Source organism: Passer montanus, unplaced genomic scaffold, assembly GCF_014805655.1.
Source record: "Passer montanus isolate IOZ18808 unplaced genomic scaffold, ASM1480565v1 scaffold16, whole genome shotgun sequence".
In the NCBI taxonomy this organism is placed as follows: domain Eukaryota; kingdom Metazoa; phylum Chordata; class Aves; order Passeriformes; family Passeridae; genus Passer; species Passer montanus.
The window spans coordinates 13201880-13214743 of NW_024363160.1; positions in this window are offsets into that span (position 1 = coordinate 13201880).

Genomic DNA, 12864 nt, shown 5'->3' on the forward strand with positions numbered 1-12864 from the left:
CTGTTCCTTCATTCCTGATGTTCTGCGCGTGCTTCCTGCACAGATACTTCTTATGGAGCAGCTCATCTCTACCATGCCTGTCTCCTGACTTGCCTCACACTAAGCTCCCCATACAAGCAGTCCTTTCGTACTAAAATAGGCAGCCCTGGAAGGGTGTGAGCTTGCTTTGCTTGTGTTATGAGTTAACACACAGACCGGCAGGCCCAATGACCCTGCCCTACTAATGTGATCCACCGCATGTGGCTACTGAATGCCCACTCTGTGGCCAGGGCAGAGGGAGAACAGAGTATTTGTGTGCTTGTGTTGGGGGATCATAGCTAAAAGTAACCACAGGGAAAGGTCGTGGACATACCAGTAAGGTTCAAATGAACACTTTAGCTTTCTGTTCAGAAACTTATAAAGATAGATAACTCATTACATGAGTTTAACTGGACAGGCCTCCCAACATTGACAGATTTGGGAAAATAGTGTGGGCCATGTCACAGTCTCCATACATAGAGCACTCTCCTAAGAGTGTTCTGCTCTTCTGGAGCACATGCTTGCTGCAAGAGAAAGGGAATAAAACTCTTTTTCTAATCTCGATCGAACAACAACAGGAAAAGAATCAGGGACTTGCACTGCAGCCAGAGATAAACCCTCTAATGGAAAGATCATTGAGTAATGAAGACTGCCCAGGGAGCTATAGTGTCTGCCTCACTGGGGTTTCTTTTGAGCAGGACATAACACGGCCATCTGTCAGAGATGATTTATATAGAGCTTATTCTGCCTTGGAGCAGGGCATAGTCTGAACGACCTTTTTGGATCCCTTCCAGACCAGTTTTCTGTTCTTCCTCATGCTAAGATGCTTGTGTAGATATGAAGTACGCTTTTACACATCGTATTTCTTTAGTACTCAGGGGGAAAAACCCTTATCTCTTATAATTTATCTATTTCCTGAAACAAATTCCATTTCATTAGGTGTAATTACAGTTTAATGTACATTTATTAATCCTATATGTACAGTATTTATATATATATGTATATATATATAAATTCTTCTGTAACTCTGAAGTACTGGAACATAGACACCTTTAGCTTTCCCCTTTAATCTGAAGTTCACAGCTCTGCCAGAGTCTAAGATTAGGACTCTGCCCAGATCTGTCCAAACTGTAAAGATGAAGGATAGAGCTGATCATCTACAGAGATGATTGTTTACATGTTGTTATCTGAAGCTGGAAATTAAAGCCAAGCTGAAACATAACAAAAAGCTGCGGCACAGGAAAACAAGGAAAAAGCAGTGCACAAGCAGCTTTCTGTAATGGCTGGCTGATCACTGCCACATGATGGAGTGCAGCATCTTTGGTGATGACCCTGTTTTTCTTATCCACAACCATGTAGAACCCAGTGATTCAATAGGTCATCTTAAATTGTTTGCCCTAACTGCACAGTGAGATAGGCAAAGGCCGATTATTTTAAGCTAGTAATGTCTACTGTTGTCAAAGATATCTTGAAAGCAAAAATAAATTCTGTATTAGTGTATAGTGCCTTAGGCACCATGTCCAATTCATTACCTTCTTCAAAGGGTTTTTTAATGGAAATTATCAGTTTCTATTGACTGATTAATAATCTAGTCTCTGCTTTTCCCTTTTGTTCACAAATTAGCTTGTGTTAGACATTTAATACATTCTCCTTTATGTTATGCAGAACATCTTTTGAAAAACTAGTAAGAATCAGATTTTGCATTCTATGAAGGTGCTATTTTGTAAACAGGATATCCTAGCAGATTCTTCTTGTGCCATTGAAATAGTTCTAACATGCTGACAAATTAATTGACGACTCTATAAGAGTGTTTTTTGCTCAAAATCTCGTCACTGCCATGCACATAAACTATCTTTACATACTTTCTATTAAGACATGTACCCAAGTAAGTAATTCTTCACCATAAACCAGTCCCAACTGTTTTTTTAAAGCATGTAGATGATCTGTGAGCTATTTCATAGAAGAATATGTTAGGAACATTATTTTAACAGTAACTGTGACCCCCTAATACCAATGGCTTATGAAACAACTAGTGTAGACCTTCCCAGTATTTATTATTAAAATAGGTGCATTTGCATGTGCATATGTATGCCTAGAATTTAGGAAAGCCTTTATTTATGTCTTTCTTCTTGAAAATCCCGGAAAGTGGGCAGAGATGGGCTAATTGTTGTATAATGATTCATAGCACTAGCTGAGTTATTAACTTCAGTCCTTATCAAAATACTATTGCTTTACCTTTTTTCCCATTATCTCATCTGATTGTAATGAGACCTTTTCATTTTCTTGTCCTTGATATAGAGCAGAGCTGCTGAGGTCGGGAACAATCTTGCTCTACCACCTCTCCTACTGCAGACCAAATAAAATTAGAGCCAGAGCATGTTCAGTACTGTTTGCTCTTGCTCCTTCTCCTGCCCAAGTTTGTATCAGGTCCTGAGCTCCTCTTCTCAAAGGCTCATGATACTTGATGTCAGTGGGAGAAGAGAGCCTGTTTCATATTCATGACCCATTAAAGAGGGCATGTTATTTGAGGTGAGCTGGCAAATAGAGAGAGATCACCCGCTGCACAGCTATAAACACACAGAACTGGGTCTGGTTTCTGGGAAAGGTCATTGTATGCTTTATAACCATGGCATGTGGGTATACTTTCTGCTTTCCAGAGCAGTCTGCCTCACACTGACCTGTGGACAGAAACCCTGGTCTGTGCCAGCCCTAACACCACACTCCCACAGGAATTGTGTGGCAAAGATTACTTGGCCTGAACTGAAATTATGCCAGGAAGCATGCTAACAAATTTTTATTCGTTTCAGCAAAATAGTGCAATTATGTGATGATTCTTGAGATAGTTTCCTTGTTCTGTGTCATAAACTTGAATAGTTATGGAGTCAGTTCTACACAAGGCACAAATCCTGAAAGTCACAAAAAATTACGTGCTCACAGCATGTGAGGAAAGGGCTATATCTCAACCACAGTGACAAAAGCAACTCTGCTGCTACCATTTTCCCTCATGGAAAGCGCTCCCTCTGGATCCATACCAGCACCATGGTAGGAAGTGTACCTAAGGGACAGAAACAGAGTTAACAGGAGCACAGATTTTTTCAGTCTGCAAGATCTGATATGAGCTACATCTTCCCATTTACTTGTGCATGGACAAACACAAGGAAAGACACAGGCATACTCCTAGGACCACCAACCAGGTCATTTACTTGGATGTTGCTGTGAATGAGTGTCTGGTCTTCAAGTACTAGAGTTCCTTTTTCCAGCTGGACATATTCCAGAATGCCTGGTACATGAATTTCAACAGATACTTTCTGCTTTTATAATGTTTAAACAAAATGAAATATTGCTGACTATTTTTATTACTTTAAGTGCTCTTGAGTAATAAACTGATTAATAAAGTTTTGTAATTGATTTACTGGTTTAAAAGAGGGAATCAATGCATTTCATTAACAGAGTAATTAATGGCTTCATATTATCTACTTCTTATATAAACTTAACAGAAAAGGTCTTTGATCCCTTACTACATCCACACAGAGAATCTGAGCCTGTGGGTGTTATAAAAGGTGAGTTATTGCTCTCTTAAGTACCAGCCCATGCTTATTTAAAAATTTAATTCTACATAAAGGCTTTTGTGCCTGTCATAGTCTGTCCTGTCTTGTTCTCATTGTGCCCCATACAGAAATTCACCAAACACTGGCATCTCTCTTTCAGGCAGAGGCAGCATTCTGACCTGCCTCTGGAGTGGCAGGGTCATCACCAGCAGAGACACAAAATGTTGGCCCAGGGGTGCTGTTCACTGCCATCATTATTCAGTGTAAGGTTTCTGTAATACTGCAGAATTTCCTTTGTGTATTTGTACTGCTTAGTATAATTTAAAACTAATAATAATCTGTGCACTTGGTATTGTACTATTGATTCTGATTTTACAGCCTTTTCACATGAGAAATTGCAGCTGAAATTCACCAAGAGTTTGCATTTACCATTGTTTGCATAATGCCTGTAATGTTAAGGTTTCTTGCATTTCAACGTGTAAGAAAAAGACTGCTACATTCCCTTCTCATTAAGGAAAAACTGAACTACATTTCTCTCTCATCTAACCATTTTAGCTTTCCAGAGTGTTTTTCCCTTTCAATTTCTACCTAAATTTTTTAAAAGCCCAAAATAATTGGGATAAGAAAATTTAAGAAAGTAATTTTTTTTTTCAATTTGAGTCTTGTAGTATGTCTATCAGTTTTCAAGGTTATTAGCTTCCAAAACATAGACTTTCAACAAAACATGGCAATTCATTTGCACTCTTATTAGCATTAATGAAATGTTCATCACCAACTCCCTGATCTTCAAGCTGATAAAACTTGTACTTATGCTTTTTTGTGCTTCTTCGGTTTTATTTAATTTTCCAGCAGTTACACTCTATTTTATAAATACTGTCAGAGCTTTGGTAATTGGCTGATTTACCTGCTCAGTTCTGGAAGGGCAGAGATTACTTGCCAGGTTGCTTGGGAAATATCCATTAAGGAACAGAAGGGACAGCATAAAATCTCAAGTCCCTGGGTACATAGGACAGTTGTCTCTTATATATTGGGGTTTAAAAAAAACAAAAAAAAAAAACAAACAAAAAAAAAAACTTCAACAATCTAAATAATCTAAATCACCTTGGGAAGATTAAGGATGACAAAGAGCAGCTGTTCTTTTTATGATGAGCCAGCCTCAACATAAAAAAACTTACAACAGAAGTGAGTTTGGGAGCAGAAAAGCATTGTGATGAGAGATATTAAGCTTGATGGCAGGTGTGACCTACAGTGAACTTTATCCTGTTTTGGTGCATCACTTATATGGCATTTATAATCACTTTAATATTTTAAAGACACTGAGTTGTGACTATATTTAGGGTTGAGTTTCTTATTCTATAAAAAAGTAAGCTTAATATCAAGCAAAGACACTGTCTAGTACTGACCCCTACATGATGAAATAGTAGAGCTTTTTATAGTGCTGACTTGAGCAATATGAGGCTGAAATTAAGAAATAACAAACATAACTGTTTAAACGTTTATTTTATAACACAGCTGTCTATTGCAATACGTTGTTTGGTCAAAAAACAAAGTGCTCCTTTTGAGATTCTGGTGGAAAATTATTAGACTTATTCAAACTCAAAACACAGTGTTTCCTCTCTACAGGTCCATTTAGAATCTTAAATTCTATGCCATAGAGGGAAATTTGGGACTGGTGTTGTTACAGCAGACATTATCTTTTTTTTTAATTATTTGGACATAAATTGGGAGAAAAAAAAGCATTTTAGCATGATGATTTTGGTATTTCCAAATCGAAATTCTCTGGAAAAAGTTTTATCTCCTGAGAGAAACTTAAAATTTTATTATTTAAAATCAAAACACTACAGATTGTGAGAATTTACCCCCAGGGTAAAATCTGGTGTTCCAGCCAGCTCAGCAGCTACTCACTGTCCCCTGGAGTGTAAGTGCCCCACAGCCCTCACCCTCCAGCAAGAAGCCCTCAGAGAGGCAAGCAGAAATCTCATTAGCCAGAACTGCTACAGCACTATTTTAATAACAGATTTAAATCCAAGAAGAGACCTTATACCTCAGCAACAGTACAGCTTGCTTGAAAATACAGAATCAAATTTTTCATGAAGGAAGGAAGGAAGGAAGGAAGGAAGGAAGGAAGGAAGGAAGGAAGGAAGGAAGGAAGGAAGGAAGGAAGGAAGGAGAAACCATTTCTCCACTTATCACATTGAACGGTTAAACTGTTTATGCCACACACACATCTGTAAACAAGGTAAAATCTTGTCCTTGTATTTACAGTCAAGCTCTCTTTGAACACACCTGACATTTGCCAAAGTGCAAAATCTTTCCATTATTTCTATTCAATATCCATATTGATCCTGTATTATAGGCAATTCATTCTTTTTACACCACTACTCAACTTTCAAACAAGTTAAAAATCATTCCAAATCAGAAAATATAATCCAGGATTGGAAAAAAACCAAACAAAAGATGGATTTTAATGCTTAGATCAACCTATTGACTCCCACTTCCTCTACTCAAAACTAAGAGCCATCTTCCATTTTCCTAGCTTTGTGTTCTCTCTGATTTTCAAGTGAAGGAAATGAAACATTGCTCTCATTTAGATAATATCTGAACCTTCAAGCTAGCAATGGATTTTCATACTCTTTTGCTTACCCAGGTTTTTGTCACTTCAATGTAAGAAAGATCTAAAGCTATTACAAAACATCCAAAACAGGGCTTCAGAGATGGTGAAGGGTCTGGAGAGGAAGCCATAAGAGGAGTGGCTGAGGTCACTTAGCCTGTTCAGCCTGGAGGAGAAGGGGAAGACAGTGATGTCTCTCTTGTGACCAATGACAGGACTCAAGCTATATCAGAAGAGGTTTAGGTTTGGTATGGGAAAAAAAAGAATTGTTCACTCAGAGCATGGTTAGGCACTGGAACCGGTTTCCCAGGGAAGCAATCACAAAATTTGCCAGTGTTTAAGATTTTGGACAACATTTTTAAGCCCAAGGCTGAGATTCTTGGGCTATCCTGTGCATGGCCAGAGCTGGACCCTTGGCTTGTGGGTCCCTCCCAGCTCAGGATATTCTGTGATTCTTAGATGTGCTGACAACCTTAGACTCTAGTTCCATATATTTGCTGACATGGTGCATGTAGGAAAAGCTATCACACTTCCCTCTCTTTACAAGGTGTTGTGCTTGTCTAACTCAGTTCTGTGCATCTAGAAAAACACATGGTTTATCAAATTCCCCAAAAGAGTATGTTTTCTTAAATTTTCTTCTAGGCAAATGCAGTGTGTTTTGTTCCCGGAAAGGGATATACAGATCTATATATTTTTAAATGTTTGGAGGCCATGCTGTTTAGATATCCTGGGCTGTGCAAAGGTGATCTGTAAACAGTACATTTAAAAGTGTAAAGCAGTGATTTATTGGTCAGCTCACACAGAGGGTGGTGGCTGGGATTTCACAGACTTCAATGCTAGACATTAGCACAGTCTCCATCCCAACAAAATACTCAAAAGATATTCTGCCAGTGAGGAGAGGATCAATCAGTGGAGGAGGAGAGTCAGGGAGCTGGAAATGAGCCCCTGACTGATGCTGAGCTGCTGTCATACCCCAGTTCCATCAATACTGACACACCAATAGTACTGACAGTTGGATGAATCCTCATCACCTTCTTCCCTTGAAGATTTTATACCCTGTTGAGCCAATATTTTTCTCATCAAAATGTTGGGCTCCTCATTTGCCGTGTCTCAAAAATTCTTAAAAACTTGGCAGACATTGTCAGAATTTTGTCTCAACTTAGCAACTTTCTCAGCAGTCTGAGTCAAGGCTGTGTACCCAAAACATATCAGAGGTGGGCTGTCAATTCTTGAAACATTGACAGATGAAGGTCTCACAGCCAGTTTGTTATAAAGAAAACTGCAGACAGAGGAGGTTATATTAAGGAGAGCCACCATCACAGTACAAATCTAGATGTATCAGTCTTCATGTTTGTTCTAGAAATAGCAAAAGGTGACAACTACTCATGTGAAACAAGGCACTGGCCATATATTTGAACTGCTTTTTTTTTTTCATACCAACCAAGATCTTCCCTGAGACCTGTGTTATGATCATGTATCAACCCCATGTCAGGCTCCACAACCATTAGTTAACTTATAAACCATAAAATTATATGTTTTGATTAAAAAGTTATAGCCATCATCATTTGGCTAATGGCATAGTCCTTTAATTTCATTCCTGCAATAGAATAATGATAAGCAATTTACTGCTTTTGCATACACACGGCAATAGCATGGGCATTTATTTATTGTACTCATTATCATCTAGGAAACCTAATCAAATCCTCCTATATGAGAAAAGAACAAAAGTTTACAACACCATTATTAAACAACTTTGAAACAAGCGGGTGTGACGGATATAGGGCATAAAGACATCATTGCCTGGCCTCGTGCCCAGAAATCTTAGGACAGTGAGTGATACCAAGGTGTCATTGTGGTCAAAACTTGCCATGCTAAAGAAATAATTGCTTTTTTTTGTCAGGGATTTTCATGCAGATCATCTGCTTTTTTTTGGCACTGAACTTGCACTGTCCTGTGTATCTGTTATGTTGAGAAACAGCAAGATGCTCAGCCATGTTTAGCACCAGGCTTATAAGGAACCCTTTACTGGTTTTTTCTGATTGATTTTTTGGTTGTCTTAGGTAAAAGCCTCCTCTGTTAGTGAAGGGAACTAAACACAAAATAAAGAGAATCAACAGTGAGACTTGAGCTTCCTTTCATAGGTGGTTCAAGGCATATTTGGGGCTGACCTGCACAAAAGACATTCTCAGGAAATGCTGAAAGATTTTATCTTCACATACGATGTATCCAACTCCTGAAACAGACCTAGTTCTTCCACAGTATCCCAGATGAAAAAATAGAATTAATTTAGAATGGATGATCAGGTGACCAGAGATGAAGTTTGAAAGAAGTATCATTTCAAACTGAGAGAGAAAATGTAGAAAGGAAATTATAATTTCCTCAGTCCAACAAACAAGACAGACGATGCCTAGAAAATGCTTTGCTTTGTTTACATAGAGACTAAAGGACATAATACAGCCTACTCAATTTCTGTGCCTGTTTAATTTCAACTGAAGAATTATAAAAATGTGTTAATATTGAGAAATTCTGGGAAGGATCTGATCTGGCAAAATGTAATTTCCAAGCAGTTTAACCCCAGTACTACTCTGTTGATTCCATTATGTTGTCCCAGATTTACCTCTGACACAAAGCATAGGATAATGGATGTCTTATATTAAGTGGGATGTTTCATTTTTAATGAAGAGAGGTTGCTTGTTGCTTGAGAATTGCAAGAAATAGCTGTATTTATCCCCCAGGGTATTGCAGTGAAGTCAGCAGAAAAATAAGATAAAGGCTATCCTATACCTTTGTAAAACTTGCTTCATGTTTAAAAAGTGAAACTAATACAGACCTATTGCATCACTATTAATTAAATGAATTACATTTTCTTTTCTCATTCACATATTGTACATTGCTTGTCTTTTAAAATTATATATTTTTGTGATAGATATAGGTATTCATGTAAAAGGTATCACAAAGCATCCCTCTGTGGAGGTCCTGTGGACTACTTGGAGTGCTTGAGAAAAGCAGCTCGTGCAAACACTGAACAGTGCCTCAGAGAGCACCAGATAATGAGGGAAATTTAGTTTTCCCATGTTCCTTCCCATTCCTATTCATGTGCACCCATCCTGTTGTGTTTGTTCATCTTGCTCTTGCCATTTCTGGTGAGATACCACAAGTAGTCACACATGGTAGGAAGAACCCAGGAAGAACCATCAGCAGCATTTTCCTCAGCATATAAACAGAGTGTAGTGCTTGTTTTCAGGTAAGAAAGGATAATGGACCTCATGCAGTACCATTATTTTCACTATGTTTTGTATGCTGATTATCACAGGACCTGGGGCCCATTAGACATGGAATGAAGACTCAGGAAAAAAAAAAAAAAAAAAAAAACCAGGAAAGAGTTGAGGAGGGAGGAGGGATTGTATTATTTTCAGGGTATTATCGTTTTATCTATTAAGATTTACCTCTTAGTCAGGCCTGTGGCTGTGCACTTAAATGGGAAGAAAGGGAACTCAGCATCAAAGTAACGTACTGCCAAGCCACCAAAACTTTTGAACCGTCTTACAAGACTGCACAAAAAAAAGAACAGTGTACAAACATGCCTTTGAGGTTTAAATTACCACAGTGTAACCAGAGTGTATGTAGCTACATATTTGTAAAGATTGCCTTGGTACCATATCTATAAATCCTCACAAATCCATTTCTGCAGGGGCAAAGGTCATTTTTGAAGGAGAATTTTATACTATGTTACAGAAAATTCATGTTCTGTTGTCATAAAAGTTTCAGGTTCATTCTCAGTCTTGCTATTTTCCCTTAAATTGAGTTTAGATTGAAAACTACTGTGTTCTCCAACTGTGAGAAATATAACAGCCCTCGATGACTGCTTGGCTGTACAATGTAACCAAGAGCATAATTTGTTCACTAGCTCTTATTTGCAAGTTTCAATTAACAGTCAAAATGCTCAACTTCTATTAGGAACTCACAAAATCTCACTTTTTTGATGGACTACATTGTAAAGACTTTCTTCAGAATCAAGGTGAGGTAAAGAAAAATTTATTTCCTAAAAACCTCTTGTGTCTTGACTCTTCAGACCCCTGCCACAGTTCATATTACTAAAGCAAAAGCTGCCTCTCTCACTGATATTTTTGGGAATAAGAATGTGTAATCAAAATGTATAATCCTGTTCAACAAAATTTGGTTTGTTGAATAAAAAAGAAAAAATAAAAACAACTGTCATTTGGGCTTAAATTCAAAATGTTTATCTGTTTGATGTAAGCCTATATTTACCTGGCATCTTACCTTGTTTCAGAGAGAATCAGACAGGGATATCCCTTTCCAACAGATAACAATACAAAGCAGATCTGTATCACCTCCTTAACCTAGCAGATGTCAAATTCCCTATAAAGGAAGCTTGAAGGTCTGTGTATGTTTGCTAGAAATGACCACAGACTTGGAGGAGTTGTCACTGCTTCCGGGTTAAAACACAGAAAATCAGATGTGTTTTTCATTAAAGCAGTCAACAGAGAAGATGAAGAAACTTAAATGGATTATCAGGTGGTCATGACAGGTCTTCCTTGTGTGACAGCATAAGCACTTTAGTTGAGCTCAGAAGAGCTTCTGAAGTCATTGTCTCTACCTGGTTCCCAGGATGAAAGACAGTACTTGCACCTTATGAAGATGATTTCTTTAGCTAAAATAAGCCAGAAAGGATGCTCCACAAGCAAACATAAAATCTCCTGCTGCTTATTAAGTCTATGGAATGAAACTAGAAAAACTACAAAATAAGAAATAATTTTTTTAATGTATGATATTGCTACCCTATTACATTTATGTTTTTATTTTACTATGAGAGGTAATAGGGAATCTAAATATCCTCAGAGATACTTAACTGTACAAATACTTAGCAATCTAATTGAGGTAGACCTGCTTTGAGCAGGATTTTGAACTAGGTGACCTCCAGAGCACCCCTCAGATCTAAATATCCTGGTTACAGGGTTATGAGGTGGAGTTTAGTATTAAGAGTGACTGGCAAGGAGGACTGTAAATATGCTCAAGTGATTTTGTAGTTGGAAATAACCCCTGATAAACAAGTGTGAGCAGCAGGCTGGTAATCCTCTGGCATGGACTGAGTTCAACAGCATGTGCGTCTCTGCCTGTGTGCCTCTGCCCTGGAATTGCTTCAGGCATACCCCAGTAGTGAGGTAAAGGAAATAAATTTACTCCTTGTGCTTTAGCCATGGGTTTGTGGCTGTCCCAGCTGCTTGCCTCTGCCAACTCACACGGTAAGTATAGTAAAAATTTTATATACAGAAAATTATTAGGGTGTAGTAAAGGTCAAGACTGATGGAAGATAGAAATTTGAGAAGCCAAGACAAGAGAATGTCACAGAAATAATTAGGAACAGCAGTATATTACACTTTTTATTAAATTAGCATCCAAATTTTCCTAGACTTATGCCAAGATGAAATGTTTCAAAAATATGAAGTCTGTCCTTTCTCACCTTAAACCTTAGAAGACCAATTGTAAAATATTAGTCAATCTTTATTAATATCTATTATCATTATGGATACAAGATTTGTTTTAGAACAGCAAATAGTATCTTTCTTGGTGATATTTTAAAAGGCACTTTTAATTACAACAAAATTCAACATACTCAAAGCTGTTCATTGACTTTGTTGTGCCTTCACTTAAGCCAATATACTTGATGTCCTATGCCTCCACATTTATCTCACCTACAGTGTGAATATATTTATTTGAAAATCAGCTAATTCTTCATGAATATAAAACATAGAAAACAGTACTTATGAAGGGCAGCTGAGAGAGCTGAGTTTGTTTAACCTGGAGAAAAGGAGGCTCAGACGGGAGACCTTATCACTCTCTACAGCTACCTGAAAGGAGGCTGTGGCCAAGCAGGTGTCAGTCTCTGCACAAGTAACGAGCAATAAGACAAGAGGAAACAATCTCAAGTTGTGCCAGGGGAGGTTTAGTTTGGATATTAGGAAAAATTTCTTCACCAAACATGTTGTCAAGCATTGGACGAGATTGCCCAGGGAAGTGATTGAGTCACCAGCCCTGAAGGTATTTAAAAGACATGTGGACCTGGGGCTTAGGGACATGGTTTAGTGGCAGACCTGGAGGTATTGGACCTGGTCTGAAGGGTCTTTTCAAACATAAATGATTTTATAGTTCTGTACATATTCCTTTGACGGAAAGGTTTTGAACACCTCATTAACATAAACCATGCCAAATGTTCCTGGTAATCTCAGAAAAAATAGATAATAATTTGATCATAATTATTAACTTATATAATTGACTATTTCTTGGGAGTGTCCAACATTTTTGTGGTATGGAAATGTAATAGCACCTGTCCTGACAAAACAGAAGTTATCAAAAACAAATATGATAATTTGGTAAGGAAATCTATAGTGCTTTTGACATATTAATATCAAGTAATTCTTACAACAACATTAAAATTAAGTTAATTTAAATATGATAACAGGTTAATTAATCTTTGTTGTGCAATTGTGAAATTTCACAAAGCATCCAACCAGCCAAAAACATTGACACTGAACTCTTATGTTGCACACATGCTCAGCTGAAGTCAAATGTATGTAATAGGTTCAGTCTTAATTACTAACTGCACAAATCATCACAGAAGGAGACAGAGCTTCAGACACCCAGATTTGCAGGAAGAAAATGAGGGCA